This window comes from Ceratotherium simum, chromosome 4 (genome assembly GCF_057802395.1).
Source record: "Ceratotherium simum simum isolate JZ-2026a chromosome 4, ASM5780239v1, whole genome shotgun sequence".
Classification (NCBI taxonomy): Eukaryota; Metazoa; Chordata; class Mammalia; order Perissodactyla; family Rhinocerotidae; genus Ceratotherium; species Ceratotherium simum.
Window position 1 is genome coordinate 72773966 of NC_141903.1, and position 26792 is coordinate 72800757.

At 40.4% G+C, this 26792-nt stretch overlaps 1 long non-coding RNA gene across 1 annotated transcript in view; it reads right to left on the reverse strand.

Moving 5' to 3' along the window:
• Positions 1–247: 247 nt before the first annotated feature.
• LOC147917335 (uncharacterized) overlaps positions 248–26792 on the reverse strand; it is a 182560-nt gene continuing 156015 nt past the window's right edge. The window contains exons 4-7 of the long non-coding RNA XR_015552006.1: positions 3474–3600; positions 2681–2861; positions 943–1082; positions 248–306 (exon numbers count right to left, since the gene is read on the reverse strand). This is a non-coding gene — a long non-coding RNA (uncharacterized LOC147917335). The remainder of the gene's footprint in view (positions 307–942; positions 1083–2680; positions 2862–3473; positions 3601–26792) is intronic.

Here is a 26792-nt window from a genome sequence, read left to right on the forward strand (position 1 = left end):
ATTTAAAAACAAAAAGTAGATCACTTAAAAATTACAGCAAAACATTCTATCATGTCAGAGTGAGGTCAAAGAAAGAGAGAGGAGATGATCATGTTAGTTATAATCACAGCAAAATGGTGAACTATATTAATGCCCAAACATGAATGTATCCTTAAAAGCAATACCTCAGTTTAGACTTAAGCAATCAATAAACTTCAATTCCAGTTAAATTTATTTTAATTCAATTTCGCAAATCATCCAAACTCACTTGCCTTGGGTAAGAAACAGTTTATACTGATGAATAGAGAAGAATGGTGTCTTCATTGGCTTTAAAAAAAAAAAAAAAAAAGAGGAGATCAGAAAAAAAATCACAACAGAGTATTTTTGTTTGTGTAATGCTCTTTCTCCTCCCTGACCTAATCCCTGCTGTAATCCTTGCTCCCCAAATCTTCATTTTTACTCTCAGAAACCTCAGCTCTATGATAAATAATTCTGTGTTCTCAAACTTATCTTTCCTCTGCTTTCTGCTCACAACTAAACCTAACTTCCTCTGGAAACACCACTTCCCTTATAGCCCTTTCTAATAGAAGTGGCATACTTCCTAGTTTCCCAAGTACTTCAGTTTGGAAGTTGGTCCATGTTCCAGACAAATATTCTCCCCACCTCTGCAAACCCTGGGTCTGCCAAGCCTCATGTTATCTAGCCTTACCACTCTCTAGCCCTCTCATCGCTGTTGTCATCCACCCGCCTTCTACACACTAGCTGAGTTTTCTTCAGACATTGTCCACCGGCCTCAAACCTCCTACTTTCTCCGACCCATTAACTCTTATCAAACGACCTTAACTCCTACTCAGGGAAAATAAGCCATCAGATTGGAACTACAGAACCTCAACTTCCCACCACCTTTTCCTTATACTACTCCTTTCTCCTCCCTCCTGTTTCAATGGGGAGATTGTCTCTTACCATCAAAAGCAGTCCCTCCATCTAGGCTTAGATTCTTCTCTTTTAGATTCTTCTTCTCAGGAGTCATGCACTGTGGAATATCTCTCTCTCTCTACTAGCTCCTTCCCATGAGCATTTAGGCATGCTCATTTCTCTCTAAACTTAAAAACAAAAACAAAAACAGAATAAAACTCTACTTAACTCTATTGCCTCCCATCCATCATCTTATTTCCTTCCTTTCACTGTTAATTTTTCAATTTGGCTTTATTTTCTTCCCTCCCACTCTTCATTCTAAATCTGGCTCCTGGGCCCACTGTCTCGCTGACATTGCTCTTGCCAAGGTCATCACTGTCTTCCTTGATACTACTTCCACTGAATGGTTTTGAGTTCTCAGCTTACTTAATGACTCAACACCTGCCAATTCAATAGACTAATCCCTTTTACTTAAAACACTGTCTGAGCATCATCTCTTTTGCAACTCTTACTGTCTCATTTGTTGGCAATCCCTTCTTAGGAACCACTGAATATGGGGGTCTTCTAGGGAGGGCTCTGTCTGAAGTCCTTGCTTTTCTCGCTTTATACTCTCTCCACATCATCTACTTCTATGGCTTTGTAGGAGACACTGTTGGTGGTCTGCAGGTCCCCTCAAATTAACTTTACCAGTCTGTGAGCCTCTCCCCTAGTTTTGGTCTGCTTTTGCTTTCAATAGCCCCCCAGGCAACTTTCCTTGGGGTTTTAGAGCTGGTCCTAATGCACTTTTGGGATAGCTCCTAGGATCTTGAAGGAAAAAAATGCTGGTTCACATTAAATGAAGTGGAGATGTCAGAACAGCCTCAGCAGAGTTCTGAGGAAGAGATCTAAATGTCCAGAGATGTAGGCATGCTAGAATGGTTCTGTTATATAACACCTGAGAACCCACCCAATGATGGAAGAAGAGAAAACCCAGGCCTGGTTCATAGGTGGGTCAGCTTAGTATGTTGGTGCAAACTAAAAATAGACAGCTGCCGGTCTCCCACATACTGCTTAATCCAGACATTACTGTCCTGATAGAGAATGAAACAGCCTCTTGAAGAGATATCTAAGGTGCCAGCTTGGAGATGACACTCAATGAGGTTGGGGTATTGCTTTCAGATGTAGCATATGCCTTATACCAACGGTTATTAGGTGTTGCTCTGTTTCCAATAGGTAGAATATATGAATCTGGAAGCCAACGTGTGCAGTTAGAAAGAATCCACTCATCTCATTCCTAGCAACTCATTTGTCACTTGGGAAATTTTTGCTTCTGGAGAATTAGACCTAAGACAGGATTTAATTACCATCTCTATGGCGACAAATGCCAAATCTATCATCTGACCCATAATTTTCTGATTAGCTCCAAATCCGAATATACAACCACCTATCTGATATTCAAATTAGGAACCTCATAGGTGTCTGAAACCCAATATGTCCCAAACTGCACTTACTATCTCTCCCTTCCTGCAGTCTATTGTTATAAATGAATAGTACTGCCATCTACACAGGAGCTCAGGCCTGAAATCTGGAGTCTTCTTTAAACTCTCTCATTCCTTTATCCACCACATCCAATCAACTAACAAGTTTCGCCAGTTCTTCTTCTAAATATCACTCCTCTTTTCCAAGAGGAAGAATATTAGCACTTCTCTCTAATCCTACTGCCACCACCCAAATTCACACTGCATCATTTCTCAACTAGACCATTGTAATAGCCTGCAGGGTGGCAGCCTCTAAAAATGATCCCCACCTTCTGGTATTCACACCATTGTATAATCCTGTATCCTTTTTCCTTCTAATAAATAGAATACAGGAAAAAATGATGAGATATCACTTCCAAGATGGTTTCAAAAAGACTCTGGCTTTCATCTTGCTCTCAGTCTCTCTCCTGCTTGGTCTAAGGGAAGCCAGCTGCCATGTTGTGAGCTGCCCTGTGGAGAGACCCATAAGACAATTCACTGAGGGAAGCCTTCAGCAACAGCCAGCAAGGAACTGAAGTCCTCAGGCCAACAGTACATGAGGAACTGAATCCTGCCAATAGCCACATGAATGAGCACGGATGGGTCTCCTGCCTCAGTTGAGCTCTAGATGTGACAGCAGCCCTGGCTGACAGCTTGATTGCTGCCTTGTGAGGCCCTGAGCCAGTGGCACCCAGCCAAGCTGTGCACAGACTCCCAACCCACGCAAACTATGAGATAGTAAATGTTTGTTGTAAGCTGCTAAGTTTTGGAGAAATCCGTGATGCAGTAACAGATTCCGAATACAGGCATACCTCGTTTTACTGCACTTTGCTTTATTGAGCCTCACAGATATTGCATTTTTTATAAAACCCTCCACCAGCAAAAAGATTAAGACTCGCTGAAGGCTCAGATGATGGTTAGCATTTTTGAGCAATAAAGTATTTTTTAATTAATGTATATACATTGTTTTTTTAGACATAATGCTATTGCATACTTAATGGACTACAATATAGTCTAAAGATAACTTTTATATGCACTGGGAAACCAAAAAATTCATGTGACTCACTTTATTGCGATACTTACTTTATTGCAGTGGTCTGGAACCGAACTCGCAACATCTCCAAGGTACGCCTGTACAGCTTCCTAACTCATCTCCACTTGTGCATTCATTCTTACCGTCTCCAATCAATCTCCTCACAAAAGGCAGAGTCTTATTTTAAAAGTGAAAATATGATTGTGTCATTGTCCTATACAAATTCTTAAATTGCCTCCTACTGCTATCGAAATTAAGTCTAAAATCCTTACTCCAGCCTTTGAAGCCCCATGATCTGGCCTCTGCCTGCTTTTTGAGTCTCATTTCATATTACTCTTCCCCTCACTCACCCTGATCCAACACCACAGGCCTTCGTCCAGGTTGTTGGTTAGCGTTGTTTGTTTGTTTTTAATGCACCGTGTTCCTTCCTACCTCACACACACTGTTCCCTCTGCCTGGAATGTGTAGCCCCTCACTCTTCATCTGCTCATTGCTACCCTTCTTTTAGATCCCCCTCAGATGTCACCTCCCTCAGTAGACTTTTCTGATCCCATCCCAGATTACGTTGAGCCCACCTGCTATACACTCCCATAACACATCACACTAGCATGACAAGGGACATTTGTCATTATTTGAATTTCCTGCCAAATTATAAACTCTCTGACGACAGAGAAGATAACTTTCTTGTTCACATCTTTATCACCAGTGCTAGCACGGTGTCTAGCACATGAAAAGAACTTTATAAATAGTTCACGAAGAAAGGAAAGAAATAGGGGGGCCAGCCCGTGGCGTAGTGGTTAAGTTCACACGTTCAGCTTTGGCAGCCTGGGGTTCGCCGGTTCAGATCCTCGGCGCGGACCCACTCACTGCTCATCAAGCCATGCTGAGATGGCGTCCCACATAGAAGAGCTATAACTCCACAACTATGACACACAACTATGTACTGGGGCTTTCGGGAGAAAAAAAAAAAGAGGAAGATTGGCCATAGATGTTAGCATAGGGCCAATCTTCCTCAAAAAAAAAAAAAAAGGGAAGAAATGGATAATATGAAATGATAAAAATACAATCTTTCATATTGCATTATAAAATATGGTCAATTATTTCAAGTCACCAGAAATATTAGGAAGCACACCAAAAGTCATCCAATGCTTTACAGGCCAAATGTTTGAGACTGATTGTTCCTGTGGAAGCCTTTTCAACCTATGATATGAAAGCAGTGTGAATTATACCAGATTTAGACATTCAAGTGCATATATCTGTGCTAGTATTCTTTCTCTCAACAAATATTTATTGAATGCCTGCTCTGTGATAAGGAATTTTCTAAGCTCTGAACATCAAAGATAATAATGAAGTTTCTGGCGGGAGTAACTAGGTGGTGCTGTTAACTGAGATGGGAAAGACTAGGGAGGGACAGGTTATGACAAATGTAAAAACACTTTTAATAGATTAAAAGCATTATAAAAGCATAAACTGTTGATTAACGATTAGTCTTGTTACTTCTATTTTTGTGCTAATATAATTACTAGCCCAAATATTTTGGGCTATTACCATTTGGTAAATAATTACTCTAACAAAATTAGATTTGAAAGTCCTGGAATCAATGCCAGAGATCTAGGTGTGGCTGGTTAGCTACATGGCCTTGAGCAAACCCCGTCTTTTCTCTTGGCCTCACGTTGCTCATTTATAAAATAAGGTCTAAATGTCATATAAGATCTTTTGTGGCTTAAAAATGTTATTAGTATTTCAGTCTAAACTCTGTAAATGCATGAATATTCTCTGAGTGCAGGAATCTAGATTCCATACATGTATTCAATTTTCATGAGAGTTGGGAGGCTTTTGAAGAGAATGATGAAGCAATTGCAAATATAGAGTGCCCTTAACCTAGCAACTCCACTCCTAGGTGCTTTCAACTGCAATGCTTAGCACGTTATAGTTCACACTTTTGTGTGTATCTCAGCAGCAAAAACGAAACTCAGCTTCAACCACTTATGGGTAGCTTCTTTGTGCTGGTCCTAGAAAGTACACAGTTGTTGCTTTGAAAGGAAATGTGGAGAAGAAAAAAAAAAGCCTGTTATGTATTAAAAACATAATTTTGAAACTAAAGGATATTTTAACTCACCCCTCCATCTAAGAGACATGAAAAACTTACGCTCACAGAAAATCCTGTATGTAAATGTTTATAGTAGCTTTATTCTTAATCATCAAAACCCAGAAACAACCTAAATGTCCTTAAACTGGTCCATGGATAAACAGACTGTGGTGCATCCACATGATGGAATACTAGGCAGCAATTAAAACAACAAATTATCCATACATGCAACATGGATGCATCTCAAATGCATTATGCTAAGTGAAGGAATCTAGACTCAAAGCTTACATCCTATATAATTCCATATATATAATGTTCTGGAAAAGGCAAAACCATGGAGACAGTGAACAGATCAGGGGTTGCCAAGGGTTGGATGGACAGAGGTTGACTACAAAGGTACAGCAAAAAGGAATATTTTGGGGTGATAGAATTTTATCTCATTGTGGTGGTTCTACACAACTCTATTCATTTGTCAAAACTCATAGAACTGTTCACCAAAAGGAGTGAATTTTACTGTATGTAACTTTTTTTAAATATGGGGAAAATATAGCATGTCCCAAGAGATACTGTAGCATGCACCTGCACTGAGTTAGGAATGGCAAGTGAAAGGGCAGACCAAAGATAGAGCAACGATCATGGAACCCAATGCTTAGTCAAAAGCCCCAAAAGAAGCCCAGAATCAACATACAATCTCACTAGCCCTATAGCCCCTTTTCCTGGCAAATTGGCATCAATAAAATAGTGCAGTCCAGGAAATCATCTGATACATTTATTAAGCAAGCATATATTAAGGACTCTGTGGGTTAAGAACCTCTTTTGGGAAAAGGAAAACTAATGTAAATCAGGAGGTCACTGAAGCTTACTGAAACCAGGTGGGCCAGTGAGACTGGGAAGATTCACTAATAGATATCATTTCCCATGGCAACAGCAGATTGATTAAATCTAAAAGGGAGATGTCAAAATTCTAAACTAGAAGAGAAAGTGATTTGCAAAATACAAATCGAATTTCATTTCCCTTTCTATCCTCATACACATAAGCACTTCAAGCCTGCAAAGAGCAGTAGAACTGAACAAGAAAGGGAAGCCGTCAACAGTCATCTGCGTTGAAATGCTGACCCCTTGCGTCTGTAAGACATTAAATCATTTGATTCTGTGCTTAACCACTTGATTTGGTTTTTCAACTCTGTGTAAGTAATGATGAAAGAACCAGCACAAGATGAGGAAATTGTGCTTGACACAGTAACCACTTGATTTGGTTTTTCAACTCTGTGTAAGTAATGATGAAAGAACCAGTACAAGCTGAGGAAATTACGCTTGGCACAGAAAATGGGTGTCGGCTCTGCCTCCATTCACCTCAGCCTATTGGCCATCCACTTCCTAGATGTTAGTCACTTGTTCCTTTTCTCCCAGGAAGAACACAATCGTCAGAAGCTAATTAAGCTAGCATATCCCCACAAACCCAAACAAAAATAAATGAGGACATAAAGGAAAAGTAGAGTATGTTTAATTTGTCATTGAGTCATAGTCCAATTGTTACAGACTTTACTCTGCCTGCTACCTGATTCTTATTCATTCTAATCTGAATTCTTTTCATGGCAAATGAGCCACTGCTTGTGTTCATGGTTAAGTTCATACATGATCTGCTTCTCACACCATTTTCTTGATATCTTGTTTGGCCTGAGAGGAGTAATGAGATTAATATTCAAGAAAGGTAACTATTAGTTCATGAGAAAAAATTCATATTGGGAGGAATTTTCAAATGTTGCATTTGCTCATGCATTCATCAACACATTTAAGTACTGACTATATGCCAAGCTGTAAGAGAATAACCCTCCAGGCCCTCCTTGTCTCAACACTCCCTTCCCTTCTATACGACTGCCTAACCAACAGAAACTGTCTCTGTGGATCTTCTTTTTTGCTGTAGGGCTTGTTGTACTGTCCTTTAATATTGTCCCTTGGCTGGTCTCCTGATCCACCCAAAATGTGGGTCTGCCCTAAAGTTACCACCCTGATCAAGGCGGGGCTGTTAGTTCTATCAAGGCCACAGGGATAAATGTAAAGTGATATCCACACAGGAGCTTTCAATCCAAGTCCTGCAGTCATTACTTCATTCAAAACACATGCACTGAGCACAGGTGTATCCAGGTGCTGGGATGAATGTTTGATCAAATCTAAAGCATCACCATTTGCATATCACACCACTGTTTTCTGGACCACTAAGAAAAACAATGCCACTTAAACTGTGCTGCAATGCCTAGAATGATCATCCTGTGGCTTTGAAATTTATTTAATATATTCTCAGGGATTTGGCAATTTCTTCTGCTTTCAGCTGCAATGCTTGGCAAGTTATAGGCCATACTTTTGTGTGTATCTCAGTAGCAAAATGAAACTCAGCTTCATCTGATGGGTAGCCTCTTTGCACAGGCCCTGTCAAGTACACGGGTGTTGCTTTGAAAGGAAATGTCCTGGTGGGGCTGGGGGGTGAACCATTATATATTAACATCATCTTTTAACCCCCTCTTCTCCAAAATTGTAGAAAGAACCTAATTTCAGAACATAGGACACAACTTAAAACTAAAAACATTTAGTTTCATTTACAACAAAATCAATAAATTGTCCTCCCATTCTCATTTTGCCATAGATGGTTAAAGAATTTATTCTGGCCAGGTGCCAGTACTGTGAGAGCCATTTGGGAAATTGCAATCTAGAGCTGAGATCTTCAAATTTTTTTGCTCTCATATCCCTCTAAAAAATTTTTTTTAATCTATGTATGCTTTATTTTTAAGGTGAGATTAACATTTTTCACCATATTTAAATAACTACAGATTATATATGAGTGTGTAATAAATGTCGCTATTTTAAAACAAAACTGTTATATCATAGCTCTTTTTAAAATACGGAATTGCGATCATTCTTCCGGTGACAAAATATTTGCTTCAATACCAAATGTAAGCCCCATTGCCCTATTCCCACGCCTTTCTTCATACACACTAACTTCTTGTTTGAATGCTCAATCACAGTATCATAATAGAGACATTTTTAATGGCAATGAAATCCTCTCCTGCAGGACCAAAAATACACATAACTTGCGAAGCAGTGATAACTTGAACAACTACGACCAAATTTGTAGCATGACCAACGATGACTGAAACATATGCCAATTTCAGAGATGTAAAAATGTGGGAAACGTGAATTGAGAAAATATGGTTGAGTGACCTCAATGAGAAGGAGATATGTGGGCAGCCATGAGGGAAGAACTGATGATCTACTCTAGCTTGAGAGAAAAAATTAAATTCAATCTTATTCATGAGACTAGCTGTCTTTCCATTTTAGAATTATGATCTGTCCCTTAAGGAGCATCTCCACATACCTCAAATATGAGCCCGGCTTAAAGGCAGGCAGGCAGTAGATGCCAGGCTACAAAAGGTCTCCTCTGGACGGTGGTTCTCCAAGTGTGATGCCCAGACCAGCAGCCTCAGCCTTACCTGGGCACTTGTTCAAAATATAGTTTCTCACGCCCCAATCCAGATTTGCTGAATCAGAAAATTTGGGAGTGGCCCCAGCACCCAGTGTTTTCACAAGCCCTCCAGGTGCTCTCCCTGCAAGCTCAAGCTGAGAACCACTGCCTCAGGGGAACTCCAAACCAAAGAGAAAAAGGCACAGTGAGTTATTCTGTTTATTTCCTTTTTATTATCCCATTTGCTTATAAAGTCTTATTTAAACTTCCTGTCTCCTCTCAGGTGCCCTCAGAGGAAGGAAGGAAGGAAGGAAGCCTGTGTCATGCTTGAGCCAGAATGTCCAGGAGGGCACGCTTTGAGGCCACCGTGGTGGCAGCAGCAGCAGTCAGTGAGAATCCCCAAGAGGAAGAAGAATCGTGGAGAATAAGAGCCATAGGCTCAGTTTGGTCTCACTTGGAGAGTTGTACACTACCCCCAATTGTTAAACCTGGGGGATTTGAGTTGGTTTTACTGAGGTATTTTTTTCTACGGTGAAAATGGTTTGGGGTTGGGGATGTTATTAATACCACTAAATCACATTGTGAGGAAGTTCTTCCCTTTTCCATTTCCCTACCCTCCTCATTATGTCTAGAGAAAGTCTTCATTTAGTGTCTTAACACATCTTTAACACTTTACTAAAAAAAAACAGAGGAACGAAAAGAGAGAAAGCCTCAGGCTTAGTGCCTTGGCAGGTGCCAATTTCTAGCTGGAATTCAATAATATTTTCTTGTTTTCAGCATTATTTCTTTTTATGGTTACCTTCTATTGTGGCAGGGGATGCTAGTTTTCCATTTGAAGTCATAATCTAAAAGTTCCCTTTAAAGAAAGTTTATTTAAGTGAAAGATGTACTGTTTTAAAGAAAAACGTTAAGAAAGTTACAGTAGAGGTGGTTTGAGGATATGGTATGTAAATGGAACCACTATATTAAGAAAGACTGTGGGTTGTTACCCTGGCACTTACACTTGGGAGACTTCAAATTCAGCTGCTCTCTTCAAAGAGAAAATTGTTATCCCTCATTCAGCCTTCAGGCTGGCTTTCAGAAAAGCACATACAGACTACCTTGAGCCTTAATCAGTTATAACTGTTGATTTTAAAAAACCAAAACAACAACAAAAAACAAACAAAACAGAGAGACATACAAAAGAAGGACACCCAACAAAAGGAGATTGTGACCAAGATTTTTAGGATAACACTTTTTTTTTTTTTTTCTTTGCTGAGGAATATTTGCTCTGAGCTAACATCCACTGCCAATCTTCCTCTTTTCGTTTGTGAGCTGCTGCCATAGCATGGCCACAGACAGACGAGTGGTGTAGGTCTGTGCCCGAGAACTGAACTCGGGCCGCCAAAGTGGAGTGCACCAAACTTAACCACTAGGTCACCAGGGCTAGCTCAGGATAACATTTTTAAGATAACAACTTAAATTAAATTTATGGTAAGCTATCCTTTCTAATGACAAGGGGACAAATAAGAAGACACAACTCTCGGGCCGGCCCCGTGGCTTAGCAGTTGGGTGCACGTGCTCCGCTGCTGGCGGCCCGGGTTCGGATCCTGGGCGTGCACTGGCGCACCGCTTCTCTGGCCATGCTGAGGCCGTGTCCCACATACAGCAACTAGAAGGATGTGCAACTATGACATACAACTATCTACTGGGGCTTTGGGGGAAAATAAATTTAAAAAAAAAAAAGAAGAAGACACAATTCTCTGTCCATAACTAGTAGCAATTAAAATGCAAATATTCCCACTGAAAATCATGATTATTTATAAGCTGTGCACAAATTATCCTTCTGTATATAATTTTGTAGGCATTTAGGTTTAACAAGATACAGTTTTATTAATCCTAGAGTCAGAATTTCTCCACTGCACTATTTCTTTTAATTTTTTTTTTCCATTTAAATGCGTCTGAAGTATAGTTGCTTATGCTTCCCGGCATAAGTGGTGATGGTAGCTTTTGGATATAAATTACCGACTACTCAGTTAATTTCCAATATCATTCTGCATACAGTTCAGCATATAGAGTTATAGCCGTAATGTTAGTTAATCTCTAATTAGAAAATTGTCATAGCACATACTTTGCAGCATTTGGAGGAAGTCATACATGCTTACTGGTTTGGAAGATGTGAAAGTTTGTTGTAAAGCCAAGTAAGTGATGATAAAAGGGAGTAGTAATATCCTCCTTTGAAGGGCGAATGCTTCAATGAGGGCAGAAGTTATGCAACTATAGCTCTCTTGGCAACCAAAGAGGCTTTGACTGCATTCTTCTCTTTGGCCATTTCTCCTACTGGGATCCAGTAGCCATCAAAATAAACAAACATACCATGATTACTGGATTTCAGAGCCTATTATGAGCCAACAAGCTGATTCAATCCTTACTAAAAACCCATGGTTCCAGAGATTAAGAGCCAGGAACATTGAGCTACTAGCTCATTAAAAAATAACAGAAATAGGGCCTGGCCCAGTGGTGTAGTGGTTAAAGGTCCACGCACTCCGCTTCGGCAGCCTGGGTTCACAGGTTTGGATCCTGGGCACAGACCTACTCCACTCACCAGCCACGCTGTGGCGGCATCCCACGTACAAAGCAGAGGAAGATTGGGACAGATGTTAGCTCAGGGCTAATTTTCCTCAAGCAAAAAAGAGGAAGATTGGCAACAGATGTTAGCTCAGGGCCAATCTTCTTCTGCAAAATAAATGAATAAAATAACAGAAATAAAAATTGAACCAGCCTAGTGCAGCCTCAGAACAAAGATGAAAACCATTTTAACTATGGGGGCGGGAAGGGGAGGAGGGAACGGGGGGAGGGGGGATGTTGAGGACAGAGGAAGCCAGCTGCTTTAAGCCTCAAGTTCCTTCTACAAAAGGACCAGAGCTGAAATGGAACTGTTTGCCAGAGGCTCCTAGACGTAAAGGTAGGCTCCTGCAGAAAATGTTCCAGATCCTGGGAAGACAACAGCACAAATTAGATAATATTGTGTCCTTGTTTAATTGTTGCTATTATGTGTTGCAAAACATAACCTTGAGGCAAACAACAAGGACATAGTTTGGCTGAATTTCCTGCTTTCTCTTCACAGTGAATGCTTGCAAAGTCTTGCCCAGTCATCTTTTCTGTTTCACAACCAACTGCCAGAAAGTCTTTCTGTGATGCTTTCTCAGTGCCAACGCCATGAGTTCAAGTTGGGGTTGAAGATAGGATCCCACCATACAGATTTCAAGGCATTTCGTCCCTTTCCACCTACAGCCTCTCCACCTGTCTCCATCAGGCACCTGGGCAGAATTCCCAGAGGGTCACCTGCTAGCTGCACCTACAAGTCAATCACAGAAGAGTCTTGGTCCCGAGCAGGACCCACGTCATCTCTCTTCCGAAGGCAAGGACTGGTGTGACTCCCTGCGTTTGACAAGCGTAACTGTATTATTTGTCTATATTTCTGTGACTTCAGGGTCTATTCCAAGTGTCCTTGTCACTTAAACTCTGGGGCTTTGCCCAGATATGACTGCATTTCTTGATGAAACAAATCTGAATTGCTCTCTACTTTGGGGTTTTCTCCAGCTCATCGTGTGATTTTAGCCTCATCACTTAACTCCTCCACTCTTCCATTTCCCATCTATAGTATACAATGTTATGACCAATAATTAGTGATAGTAATACCTTGAATTTAAAATGGGCCTTCCTTCCAGGAGACTTGAAATACTTTATGAGAACTACCTGGTAGCCTCCACAAAATACCAGTGAGGAAGGTTTTGTTACTCATACTGTTTTTACATTTTGGTTCCGTTTTATAGATACAGATACCAGGGCACCAGGATGTTTGAATGCTTTTCTTGGGATCATATATTATCATATTCATTTGGCACTATGTTACCAAAAGCCTCTGATTATGCTCTTCTGGTATATACTATTCAAATCAAGTCGTATGGTACAAATTAAATCAAGTTGTACCAAGGATATCAAGCTTTGGTATCTGGCAGTAGTCAAAAACTTAAATAATCACTATTAAAGCCAGAGACCTGGCCCCTCATTATTTTAGCAAGAATTAGGAAAGATGTTTTGTTACTTTTTTGCTCAAGTAATAATTTTTATTTCCAAGTTAAGTGCATGTTCTATTGCTGCTTCTGAAACTTAGCAGAGTGTCGATGGGCAAGTGCATGGCCAGGCAGTCCCAGCAGCCTCCACTGGCTCCTAAACCAAACCTCCTAAAGAGCCAGAATAGCACGCATCAAGACAGAAACACAAGAAGTGGCCTTGCCAAGGTCCAAAGGTCTGGGCAAGAATGCCAGGAGCCAAGTCTCTAGAGCACAAACAAACAGGCAGAAGGTCTCCCAGGAACAGGATGTTCTGCTGCATTTCTAATTACCCCTGCCTCTGGACAGGGCGTCCGCCGCTCACAACTCACCCTCCTCCCAGGGGCTCACCTCTAGGAAAAGCAACAGGATGTACCGCAGAAACAGTACCATTCACCAAGTCACATTTCTAGTATTGAAAATTCAGTCACTTTAGGCTGAATCTCAGAGCAGTTTTCTTTGAGGGAGAAGGGATATGAACAACTTTTTCCCCTCCAGACTCAGCATTCAATACTTTTCATTATCTAACCATACTGTTAGGCATCATGAGCTACCTATACTGTGACTACACCCAGCAGAATTTAAAGTTCTATTAATATAGTAAACCAGAATTATAAAGGAAGAAGAGAATAATAAGTGAGGCGAAGCATGAAGAGGGCAGAGAAGACAGCATGAGGTGGCATACAGCATTAAGTCATAAATCAGAGAACGATGTAGCAGCAAGCACAGATTCCTACCTCAAGGATATTTGAAACTGAACTTGGAAATGCATTTGAAATACGAGAGCAGGATAAAACTAGGCCTTTCTTTCTTGTTTTTTTTTGGGGGGGGGGATGTTTTCAGCCTAACACTTGGAAGATGATGCTGAGAACTTCTTAATGATTGTGGTCTAACAACTGTTGTGCCACAAGTTTCAGGAATAAAAATATAGACACTGTTAATAAAGTCTATTCACTCTCTTCATTTCTCATTTCAAGACTTAGTTCCTAGCTGTGTCTCCAGCAAGAAATTCTGAGCAGACTAGGCTGAGACCCCAGAAAAATTTTTACGTGATTTCTTAGCTATGAAATTATAAGAAAGAATATCAAATAATAATGACTTGTACTTGTTCAAAATGGTACACCTCTCTGATAATGCCCAGAGGACTTTACAAAGATACAGACCGTAATAAATGAAGAGAGAGGTAAGGTGATTGGTTTGATGTCAGAAATCAGGTCCAAAGATATCTAGATATGTAACCGAAAAAGATTCAATCTATTCAGGTTGCTGGTCTCCTAACACAGCAGGTCACCTTTGAAATTGGCAGTATCTTTCATCCAAGGAGGTAGATGCCAAAGAAGGCATTAACATTACACTGCAAGGAGGCAGATTATAAGCATAGTACACAGTTGTGACTCCCAGCATTATAGAGGATTCACCTGGTGTCCTCAGATTCCCCCAAGCATGGATGGAGTCACAGGAATGCAGACTTCTTATCTCCCAGCTTCTGGGCTTTGTGGTATCTTCCTCCCAGCGTGACTATAAGCATAAATGGTGTCCTAATCATTTTTCCCTTTCCTAGCATACTAAGAAATTCTCAGGAGTCAATTGCCATTGTAAGATAATAAATACAATTTTACTTATCATCACTCATTATTACATAGATATATAGAGATCATAGTTGGCTCTTATTAAATGAAAGACTTCCTTTTTCTTTTCTTGGTTGAAAATAGGGGAGGGGAAATCAGGCTAAAGGAGGTTTACATCAGAGCTTAATGGCAAATTAAAGTGTGTCTATGGGTGTGTGTGTGTGTGTGTGTGTGGCTGTATGATTCATTTCTGCTTTCTGTTGGAATAGACTCTCTTGGAGACCCCAGAGTAAGCTTTACTTTTGTTTTAGCTCAGTTTCATTTTCAGGTTTTCATGGTATTAGGGTTAAACTCATCCATTTAAATTGAAACCCCGAATATTTTCCACATGTCTTTTCCAACCACTTTTCATTTAACTTTCTAAAGTTCGAATGTAAACATATAACTTCTGCAAAACAGCTCTTAGCCTAGTGCCTTGCATATACTTAGAGTATAATAAACATTTACTGATATTTCTGTTCCCAGTTTTATTTGCAAAGTATACTTTCTGATGATTCACAGTTTTCTGCATGGGATCTTGTGCCCCTGGATTACCAGACAAGAGATCTAAGTTCACAGACATCAGGTCTAGAACTTGAGTCCCCTAACTCCAAATACAGTGCTCTCTGAGGTACATCTGTGCTTTCTCCCCAAACACTGTTATTGAAGCAAATCAAAAGTCTGTGAATTAGAATTAGCCATCTGGGAGAGCATATTTTGGACAAATAGCAGTAATAGTAAAGTTCTGACTATAAAATTTGTTTCCCATGAGAAACTGCAGAATGCTTTAATATTGTGGATTTTATATATTCCTCCCTTGGAAGCCACCTCTAGAGGGCAGTGTGCTCTTCATAACAAAGAGATGTTCCTGGGTTTAGAACTCCCTAGAGTGGGAAACTAAGACGTTTGACATACTTATTAACAGCTTTAAATCAAACAGCACACACAAATATTTCAGGCCCAGTACCTTTTTCGTCTGTGTAGGGGAGAAAGAGACTGAAATGGGTATGTAGCTGTGGGCCTTTTCTTTCTTCCCTCCCCAAGCACAAAGGCTCTAATATTTAATATAAAATGAACCTGAAACTTCCTTCATAATACCAACCTAACTCTCTGAAGTAAAACATTTAATTTTAAAAGCAGAAGCAAAGAACACAGGGAGAATAGGATATGTGAAGAGAACCACTGCTTGTTGAGTGTTGCTGGAGTCCAAGAGAAGTAGACAAGAGACGGTCACAGAGGGCCGTGCATCCCAGGAAAGGAAGTGGAACGTCCTCATGTAGATTCCAGGAAGCCCTGGAATGCCTTAGTGAGAGGGACAGGGTCAGATTTGTATTCTGTGTGGATCATTCAGGGAGCTCTGGAATGAGCAGTATGGAGGGGAGCAAGTCTAGAAACGAGGAGGCGAGTTAGGAGGCTGTTGAACTAGTTCAGGCAAGAGAAGGTGCATTTGAGACATGGTAGCTGTGGTAGGAGTGGAGCAGAAAGCATGGATTTGAGAAACCCAGAGGGGAGGAAACCATCAGGATGTAATGATCAGTTGGACGAAGAGGGTTAGGAAGAGAGAAAAGTCAAGGCTCACATTTTATAACTGTGGTCACTGGGTAAAGAGATGGTGACACAACAAACAGAGAGAGATTGAAGTTGGAGGCAAGTGCTAGTTTTTGAGAAATCAAATCTGAAATATCTGAAGAGTACCCGAGCAAAGGTGCCTGGCCAGTAATGGAATCGGTGAGTTTGAAGCTTGGGGAAGAAATCTGAGTTAGAGATTGAATTAGAGCGTCATTAGCATACAGGTGGTAGCTGAAATCCTGAGAGTGGATAAATTCACCCAAGAAGAGTATCAATAATGAGAAGAGCAGTCAGCTGAAGACAGACACCTGGGGAACACTAGCATGTAAGTGGGGGGTGGAGAGAGAGGGGCCCATGGTTGAGAAGGAACAGAAACGAATGAGACAAACTGGGAACGTATAATATTACTTTTGGGGGCAGTGGTGCACATAATCAGCATTTCCAAATGCCCCAGAAATGTACAGTAAGACAAAGATTGGAAAATGTCCATTGGATTTTGTAATTAGAAGAATACTGATGGCCTTAACAAGAGCAGAAGCCAGATTGCAGGAGGTGCAGAGTGAATGAATGGCACAGCAAGTGGTCACATTGAGTATAGGTTACTCTTTTAAGAAGTCTGGGTAAGAGGGGAGAAGACCTGGGACATTTGCCAGAGGATATGAGGCCAAAGGTAAATTTCTTTTTTAACGAGGGAGACTAATAAACTTATAGTCTGAAGGGAACATGCCCCCGCAAGAGAAAAGAATAAAGTTTCAAGAGGGAGCATGGCGGTGGAGCCTGATCTTGGCAGGTGTAACTGGGTGGTCTTGGAACAAAAAGGAGCCCACACCTGAAACTGGAGAAAGACAATGAGATGCGGAGGAGGCAAGAAATTGAGGGAGTTCATGCTCAATTGCTTCTGTAGCAGGAAAATTTATTGAGATATCATTTTGTCATATTGCTCTTATTCCTGTAGTAGTCTCCAACAAACGAACAAGTCAGCCTTTGTGTTGTGTTTCCTGGTCTTCCCTCGAAGCGCTGGAATGACTTTTGTGCTTCTGAGGCTGAAAGCAAGATTCTGGGATACCAGGATGGTACCTCCCACCCAGGCTTTTCTTTGAAGTGGTTATTTAATTGGGATTCTACAAATGGTCATTAAACAGCCTACTGTGTGACTATGTTCATACCTGAGGAAGTGGAGATAGAGCTGATACTAAAGTTGAAGAAGGCAAGTGATAAGACCCCGGGGGTGACTTTCCTGGAATAAAAAAAGGGGGCCAGTGGTAGCAAGTTGTGCAAGTGACTGAAAGCCAGGCCCTTCCTTGAAGCAATTCCTAGAAGACAGTAGGATCTCTGAAGAGGTGGCATATGGGTTGTGAGGGGTTCTGAGATCCCCAGTCACGAGAACCCAGCCACCTTGCCAGAGCTGGGCCAGGGGTGGGATGGGGTGGAATGGAGCCTCCAGCCTTAAAATGGAGTATTCTGGCCCAGATAATAAACAACTAAGCAGTGACCATGATAGGCTGGAGAAGGAATTTTCTGGACTGAGCAATCCTCCAGGGATGCCTGACAGCCCCTGAAGAGAAGGGGTTCCAATAATGATGCTACTGTGCATTGCCACTCTCAAGAGAGAATTTTAAACTTGAATTAAAAAAAAAAAAGTGCGATATGACATTTCTTGCACCTGAGTATCATGGAGAAACTTCATCCCCAATACACCTGTATTTTCTTGACAAAGTGGATAGAAAGTTTGCCAATAGTGAGGAGAATATGGAATGGATGTTGAATTTAAGGTTTGACACACATAAAATCACTTTTTAAAATTTAGAGTCTTTAGACTCATGAAACCAAAGAATGTTGATATTGGAAGAGACCTGCTGAACTCTCTAGGCTAGGCTCTGCTGAGTCTCTTCCATACGTATATTTTACAGATGAGAATAAATAAAGCTCAGAGAGGCTAAGGGTTGTATCTAAAGCCACACAGCACAGCAGAGCTTCAGCTTATTTTCTCTCATTCCATCCTCAGTTAAAGCAGTCGCTCTTTCCAGCACCCACCCGGGGTGACCACTGCGCTGCGCACATCCCCTCACCCACTGCTGTTGCACCACACAGAGGCCGCCCTGACCAGCTTTGGACCTGGTTCCTGGCCCCACCTGACACCAGGAGGCACCCGGGCCAGAACCAGGCAAACGCTGGTCTCAGCTACGTGCTGCACAGGGAGGGAGGGAACTGCAGAATCAAAGAGCTGAGAAGGCCCTCGGGCTCCTGTTCCTCTCACCCACTTCACTTACACAGAAGGGAACTGAAGCCTCTGAGCAGCTCAGGGGCTTGCCCAGACACCTAGGGAGTCTAAATCAACAGGAAAAGCCTGCTTACTCTGGTTTCTCTTTTTCCAAGCTCCTTTTCCAAACACACAGCTCCTCATCTGACTGTGCAGAAAAGAGCAAAAGCCTCCCTGTATTAAAATCCCCACCAAGAACACAGTGTACAGGTCACCCTCACTCAGGCACACACTGAGTCCTGGAAGCGCTGACAGAGGCACAGGAGCCCTGCACTCCTGCCTCCTGTTAACCAGGTCACCGCTTCACACTGAGGAAGGAAGAGGGAGAGCAGCCCTCTGCACTCAGCTGATGGGATATTAATGGAACCAAGGGACGGCAAGGAGAGAAGCTATTAAAAGACTAGGGCTTCCCCCATAAAATTGGCAGCCCAAGCCCCAGGTCCTTCAGAAGAGAAAGGCCAAACAACAAGGACCAAAGCAGAAATCCACACCATGAGTGCTGGTGGCCAAAAGGAAACCACATGGCTGAAGCTGAAGACACAGATGGGGCCCAAGCCAGGAGACCAAGCTAGGTGGGGAAGGAGAAGACAGGCTGGGCGGAGCCGGCAAAGGCCCATGTTAGTTTGCTGCGTGAGCCGGATAATTTTCTTGATTATCCTCTCCCTGATTTGCACCTGGAACTAAAACCACTCCACCCCTTCAAATTCCTGGAGATCCGTTTCATTGCGCCATCCCCAGGCCAGGACCTACACCCCAGTTTCTAGGATCTCCAGGACCAGGGTATCTCAAAGGAGGGTAAACATACTCTGTGTGCAAAGTGATTGTAAGAACACATAATATTTTTTATTTTAATACTTATATGTTTATTCTTATGGTCACCCACTAGTTATAATAAATAATACTAATTTTCTGCTTGTGATGAAAAAATTTACTCAAGTCAAAAAAACGTCTGTGTCAATTTAGAGAAAATCATCCTGACAAAAATAACGAAGTGGGTATACAACAGCCCCAATTCTGGAAAACACTGCCCAGGATCCTCCCAAGCAAGCGGCAGTGTCAGCTGCAGACGCTGTATCTCACGGTAAGAGTAAATGAAAAATGTAAGGTTTGAAGCATCCTGTTATAATAAATAGTGTGAATTCTCCTGCCCTATGTGGATACCCGGGAGGTTTGTTTTTGTTTTGTTTTGTTTGTTTGTGAGAGGCTCTTTATTGATCTCTTGTTTAAACTTTCCAGACAGGAGTATTTTATTTTCCCCGTTTTACAGTTGGGGGACCCTGAGGCCTTCTTTATCCCAATCACTCACAGAGCCAGTGATTAGGAGAGCCATGAAGGGCTTCTGGTTCCCAACAAAGGCCTCCTACAAAAGAAATAGCAAAGAATGAGGAGTGACTGTTAGATCTTCTTCCAATGACATGTAGAATGCAAATAGGAAGGCCATATTAATTTTCATATGTGATATAGGACAAACTTTGGCCCATGAATGGTTATACCCCTATCTTTTCTCTTCATCTCTTCATCATTTAAAGCTAAAAAAGCAAAACCAGTTAGACAAGAATTTAATCCATAGTAATCTCTGCATTAAAAAGCCTTCCAAATCCATGATATTTCTGTCGATAAACCCACCAGGCAGAAATAGTAACTTGGTTCAGTGCCGGGATAAAGTTGAAATTTAGTAAATATTTAATGTTGTCAGTGAAATAATTTCCTTAAACTCTGACCTTTGTTTCAGCTAGTTTCTTTCAGAAAAAGGTAAATAAAAGCAATAAGACTTAGACCTATTTTAGTGCTGGTGAATATATAGAAATAAGGAGGAGAAGTTGCATAGAGCACGAGCTGATTGACCCAACTGAAAAATAAAAATGTGAATGATTTGGTATTTTGTCTAAAAGAACTGAAATTTTTTCAACAAATTGACCAAGTTCATGAATGCTTTTGGTGTAGTCTCTGCCTGCATCTCCTGGTTGCATGGTTAGAAGTGGGGGAATCCCACAAAACTCCCCTCTGTCGACTTCTACATCCTCGGACGGTTTGGTTTTATGCTGTTCTGCACATAAAGAAGGGAACGAGAAAGGGCATATCACTTGACACTCAAAGAAAGAGAAGAGAACTAGAAGTAGAGATCCTAGAACTGAGTTTGAGTCTCTCTCTAATTTATGATTGAATGTTTTATATTCGGGGGCAAGTCACTACCTCTGCCTGGTCCTAAGTTTTCCCATGTGAAAATAAAGTGGTAGGAGTCCTGAGTTAATTGATTCTTAATCTGGAATCCACAGATTCTGTAAGAGCTACATAAAACTTCTAAAATGAAATTCAAAATGTGGTGAATATATAGTTTCACTTTTCTGGGTAGAGAATCCATAATTTTCATCTGATTTTCAAGTATCAACAACTGTAGTCCTTGACTTTTAAGGTCACTTTCAGATCTCGAATTTTATTTTTGGTGGGGAGGAGGAAGATTACTAACATCCATGCCCATCTTCCTCTACTTTATATGTGGGACACCTGCCACAGCATGGCTTGATGAGCTGTGTCTAGGTCCGCACCCGGGATCCGAACCTGTGAACCCCGGGCCACCAAAGCAGAGCGAGCATGCTTAACCACTACACTGCCACCCCCAGGCCAGCCCCCAGATCGTGTATTTCACTACTGCAGAAGGCAGAGAATCACACAAAGCAGGCATGGATCAGAGTGACAGAAGATAGGCTTTCCTTATGCCAGTGCTGAGGGCTTTTCACCTTTTCCCAAAGTCACTTCACAGTCCAAGCACCCATAAATAATGAGCTACTTCCTTAGAAGAAGGGAAGCCCATGAGCAAATACAAGGTGTGCAACATTTGCTGTTATTAAATCATAAAAGAATTCTTGGACATTCACAAACTAAATTTACACAACTCCTACCACATATTATTTCCGTTAGGTTTGACTGAAAGGAAAGCCCTTCATGACACTATCAAGTGAAGCTTCAGAATGACTGAAACCATATGCTGATTATTAGCAGCTTCTTAAAAACATGGTTTTGATTGCCTTCTAAAAGTACAGAGGCCAATAAACTGAACGGGAACTGGGGAGGAAGGAGTGAGAAGAAGCAATAATAAAATGATGAGCTATTGAAAAGATACAGTTAAAAATCCCAAATTGGCACATTTGTCCATACAGTGAAGCCACCGGAAGACACCACCACAATCGCTGTGTACTTCCTAAGCTAAGGGAGAGAGACAAGCTGACACTAACCACAGCCCCCACTTCCTTATTGGCACAGAGATGGGGGAGGGGGGAGGCCAGGGGAAGACCCTCTCTCTGTCCACATCTGAAGGCCCAGCTAACTCTTACCAGACATGAGGAGAAAAGACATCTTAGGTTGAACCATATAAAACTACCATCTTTGTAAGTAAAAAATGGTCAAATATTGGCAATGTCATATGGTTCAACCTAGTAAATGGAATGCCTCCAGCCATTTTGGCATTAATAAATGTTTCTGACTCATCTTTCTTTGGCAGAAATGATTAAGTCTTTGGAGAAAAAGATAAGAGACGTGTAATTCTCTGTGAAATCAAGTTGACCCATTCTTAATGATTATAATAATGTTTTAAAAAGAAAGAAATGTTAAAATTCCAAGACATTTCTTAAGCCAACCCAGAAAAAAGCGTTATGCTTCTTACAGAATTCAAATTACCAAATCTCTGTCCAGAGGCTATTTTGTGAAAAGTGCAGGTTGCTGGGTATAGGGACATTTGCAGGGTTTCTTGGAGTTAATCTCAAAGTAAGGGAGAAATCCTTCAATAAATGGGGACTAGCTAATACCTCAGGAACTACTGACTAACAAAGAAAGGCTTCTGCATCATCAGCATCATCGCTGAAAGTGTCAAATTTTTTTTTTTAATCCTTGGTGCATATAATCACAGTATCCGACAGTCTGGATATACTATAATTTAACCAATTCTCAATTGCTGGATATATAGGTCATTTCTAATTTTTTAAGATTATCAACTTTTCTATAATTAATCATCTTCAATATTAAAAATAGTAGGGTTTGGCATAAGATTATATTACGCAAAGGAAATATGACAGCTATTAAAGTTTAAATGTTAAAGTTTAAAGTTCCCTATGAGTTTAGGAATAGATGGAAGAAGCATTCAGCCAGGCTGCTCGGCTCTCACAAGCATGGAGTCTATTGGTTTCCCTCTAATGTGGCTCATCCAGCGGGGGTGAGACTAGGGAAGGTCTTTTCTCCTACAACTCGAGGGAAAATCTGATTTAATTAGTTTTCTAAATTTTTATTTAAATTATTTTGCAACTCAGAGTTCCCAGGTTTTCCTTAGAGAATTTATCAAGAGATTGTTTTTCAAACAGCAAAATTTAAAGCATTAAGTAGCTTTTTTGTCTCGTTTTATTGATATAATTGACATATAACATTGTGTTAGTCCAAGGTATACAACATAATGATTTGGTATGTGTATATACTGCAAAATGATTACCACAATAAGCTTAGTTAAGATCCATCACCTCATATAGTTACAATTTTTTCTTATGATGAGAACTTTTAAGATTTACTATCTTAGCAACTTTCAAATACACAATGCAGTATTGTTCACTATGGTCATCATGTACATTATATCGCCAGGCTTATTTATCTTATAACTGGAAGTTTGTACCTTTTGACCCCCTTCACCCATTTCCCCACCCACCTCCCCAACCACCCTGGCCTCTGGCAACAACCAATCTGTTCTCTACCTAGGAGTTTGGTTTTTTTTAGATTCCACATGTAAGTAAGATCACACAATATTTTTCTTTCTCTGTCTGACTTATTTCGCTTAGCATAATGCCCTGAAAGTCCATCCATGTTTTTGCAAATGGCAGACTTTCCTTCTTTTTTATGGCTGAATGATATTCTATATTATTATACGTATATATATGTATATGTATATATATATATATGTATCATGTTTTCTTTATCCATTCATCTGTTGATGGACATTTAGGTTGTTTCCATGCCTTGGCTATTGTAAATAATGCTGCAATGAACATGGGGGTACAGATATCTTTTTGAGATAGTGATTTCATTTCCTTTGGATATATACCCAGAAGTGAGATTGTTGTATCATATGGTAGATCCATTTTTAATTTTCTGAGGAACCTCTGTACTGTTTTCCATAGTGGCTGCACCAATTTACACTCCCACCAACATTGCACAAGCGTTCCCTTTTCTCCACATCCTCTCTAGCACTAATGTTATCTCTTGTCTTTTTGATAATAACAATTCTAACAGGTGTGAGGCGATATCTAATTGTGATTTTGATTTGCATTTTCTTGATGATTAGTGATGTTGAGCATCTTACCTGTTGGCCATTTGTATGTCTTCTTTGGAAAAAGGTCTATTCGGTTCTTCTCTTTATTTTTCAATTGGATTGTTTGATTTTTGCTATTGAGTTGTATGAGTTCTTCAGATATTTATATATTTTATTTATATATTTAGGATACGAACCCCTTATCAGATATATGATTTACAAATATTTTCTTCCATTCTGTAGGTTGCCTTTTCATTTTGTTGATGGTTTCCTTTGCCATGAAGAAGCTTTTTAATTTGAGGTAGTCGAAATTGTTAGATCTTCACAGTAACCATTGCAGCTATGTTAGGAGCAAAAAATTTCAGGGGCATGAAGAGTAGGCCTTGATATACGGTGTTAGTGTTACTGGCTGTCGGGTCTCCTAAAGAAAGGCAACAGTGCAATAAAGATAGGCTCTGGCTTTATTATTTCTAGCTGCAGCTCCCCAGGGAAACTGGGCAGTGAGCCTATGTTCTGGAGGGGTTGGCAGTAAAATTTACAACCTCTGTCAGCAGGAGCAGGGCTCTTGTTGGGTGACAATCCAAGGAAGGCCCATCTGTTTGTTTGGTTTTTTCCTGAGGGAGCCAGAAAGGGACTGCTTCCGTTTTGTAATAAGTTGAAGTTCCTAATAAGAGAAAGCTTTGTATTTGAGTCAAAATATTAAAACAGATAATATGCTCACATGCACAAAATTTTAAAATTTACAACTTTCACCAGTTTTTTTTCCCAGTAATTTTATTGAGATCATAATGGTTTACAACATTGTGTAATGTCAGGTGTACATTATGGTTTATCAGTTTCTGGATAGACTTCATCATGCTCACCCCCAGTAGTCTAATTATTGTCCATCACCATACATAACTTTCACCAATTTAAAAACACACATGTCAAATTGTGTTCTGAGCATTTCTCCCTCTAGTGCAATAGTGAGGTCAACTGCACCCCTACATATGCAAGTGAGTTCAGAGACAACCCACAGTCTCCACTGGACCCTCAGTTATTATCAGTGAATCCACAGGTATTAATTATAAGAATAGTAATAGTATACAGTAAATACTAATAATAACAAATTTGTATAATAATTAAAAGTCTAGCTAAAATTCTGTACCAAGAAAGAAAACTTAAGATATGATTCTTGCCATGTAGGTTGGAAAACAAAGAACTCATAAAATTATTTTAAAAGTTACCAAATAAAATACAGATAGATGTTTAGCAATAATTTCCAAAATGTAAAATATGAACAATAAATAGCATAGGGGGAAAGAGAAAAAGGGTCTCAAATGAGAACTGGAGGAGTCAAGGAAGCATTAGGGAGGCAGAGCTTTAATTGATAGTTTCTTGTTTTGTTTCATTTCTTCACAGTGAGGGAGTAAAGGTAGGGGGTACCAAGTGGAGAGCCAGGACAAGCAAAAGTAAAGAAGCAGGAAATGGCATGTTTGGGAGATAGTGAGTATAGAACAGTTTGGCTGGAAACAAAGGACCAGATTTTTTCTGGGAGTAGGTAAGACCTAACCCTAGTCTTAAGTCAGAGGGTTTGAAATGCTGTTGGAGGTGATATAACTTTTTTTCCAGCAGTGGGTTAGTGAGAAAGACCAATGATTTGTTAACTTGCTCTCCATTAAGGCAACTGGCCTGGAATCTACCTCGGTTTCTGATGCTCTGAAAAGAGAGGTCCACAAATGTCCAGAAGGGAAATCTAGTAGCTAATACAGATTCGATTTTGTAAAGTACCTAGCTCACATCCAAAAAAGGAAATAATAGCTAAACTCACTCATGTTTTCAACCTGCAAATACAAAGCAAAAGATAACTCCATTCAGCACAATAAAAGACTCATCTGGGCCTTCTGGGCTAGTCCCTGTGGTGTGGTAGCTTGGTAAGTGGCCTGACAGAGCTGACAGATGCATTAAGTTTTTAACATCTTTCAGAAAAGCAGTTAGAAATAGCAGTGGTATCACATGAATAAATCTTTAATAGTCAACGAAAAGGCCAAGGGAAGTCCAGTAGCACAAGAATGAAAGACAGGAAAAGAACAGACAAAAGTCGGGCAATTTTAACTAAAGCCACTCATTTCCTCATTTCTGAACCAGTTGAGTTGCTGTTAGACATCTGGGCTGATTAGTGTCATCTGGTGAAGGAAGCAGGATGGCAGTAAAGCCGAATAATCATCTTCATAACTAAGATTTATATAGCACTTTATAAATTACATAACACTTTCAAATACATGATGTGATTAAAACTCACAAGAATTGGTGCAATCAACAGGATGGGACTTATCCTTATTAGAGAAATATAGAAGCTCTTAGTGTCTATGTTAGTAATCACCCTTAGGTATTCCCAGAGTAAGTTGTTGAACCGGTCTTCTGTCACCTTCTAGTCCAATGGTCTTTTGACCACAAAATTGTTTCCTCTACCTTAAAGGCACAAAACAGTTAAAAAGATCTATATAAAGAAAACGTTTTTTATTTTGGCTAATCCAAGATATTCCTAAGTGTCTAGAAAACTTCATTACTGAGTCTAAAAATACCTTTCCAGCCCCATAGCCCACTGAGTGTAAGCCAGAGTGTGGGGGTCCTTGCCTTTCTCAAAAGGAGAGAATTAATGCCCTAAGGCACGTTTTGTATATAATGAATTTATGACGCTCCTGTGCAAAGAATGGCTCTAGTTAGCTACCATCCTTGGGAGAACAGAGAAAACAGTTACTCAAATAATTGTCTGTGTTCTATGGTTTGAATGAGAATCCTGGTAGTACATTATCTTTGAAGAAGGAGTCCCTTGGTGACAGGAAGACAGTACCACTTCTCCCTGCCTATGCTCTACAGAGGCTTATACAATAAAGGTGATGATACTGATAACAACTGTCATTTACTGAGATTTTACTACATGCCAAGGACTACGGTAAGTGCTTTACACGTTACCTGATTTAATCCTCACAATAAATTTGAGAGGCAGCTGTTATTATTATTACC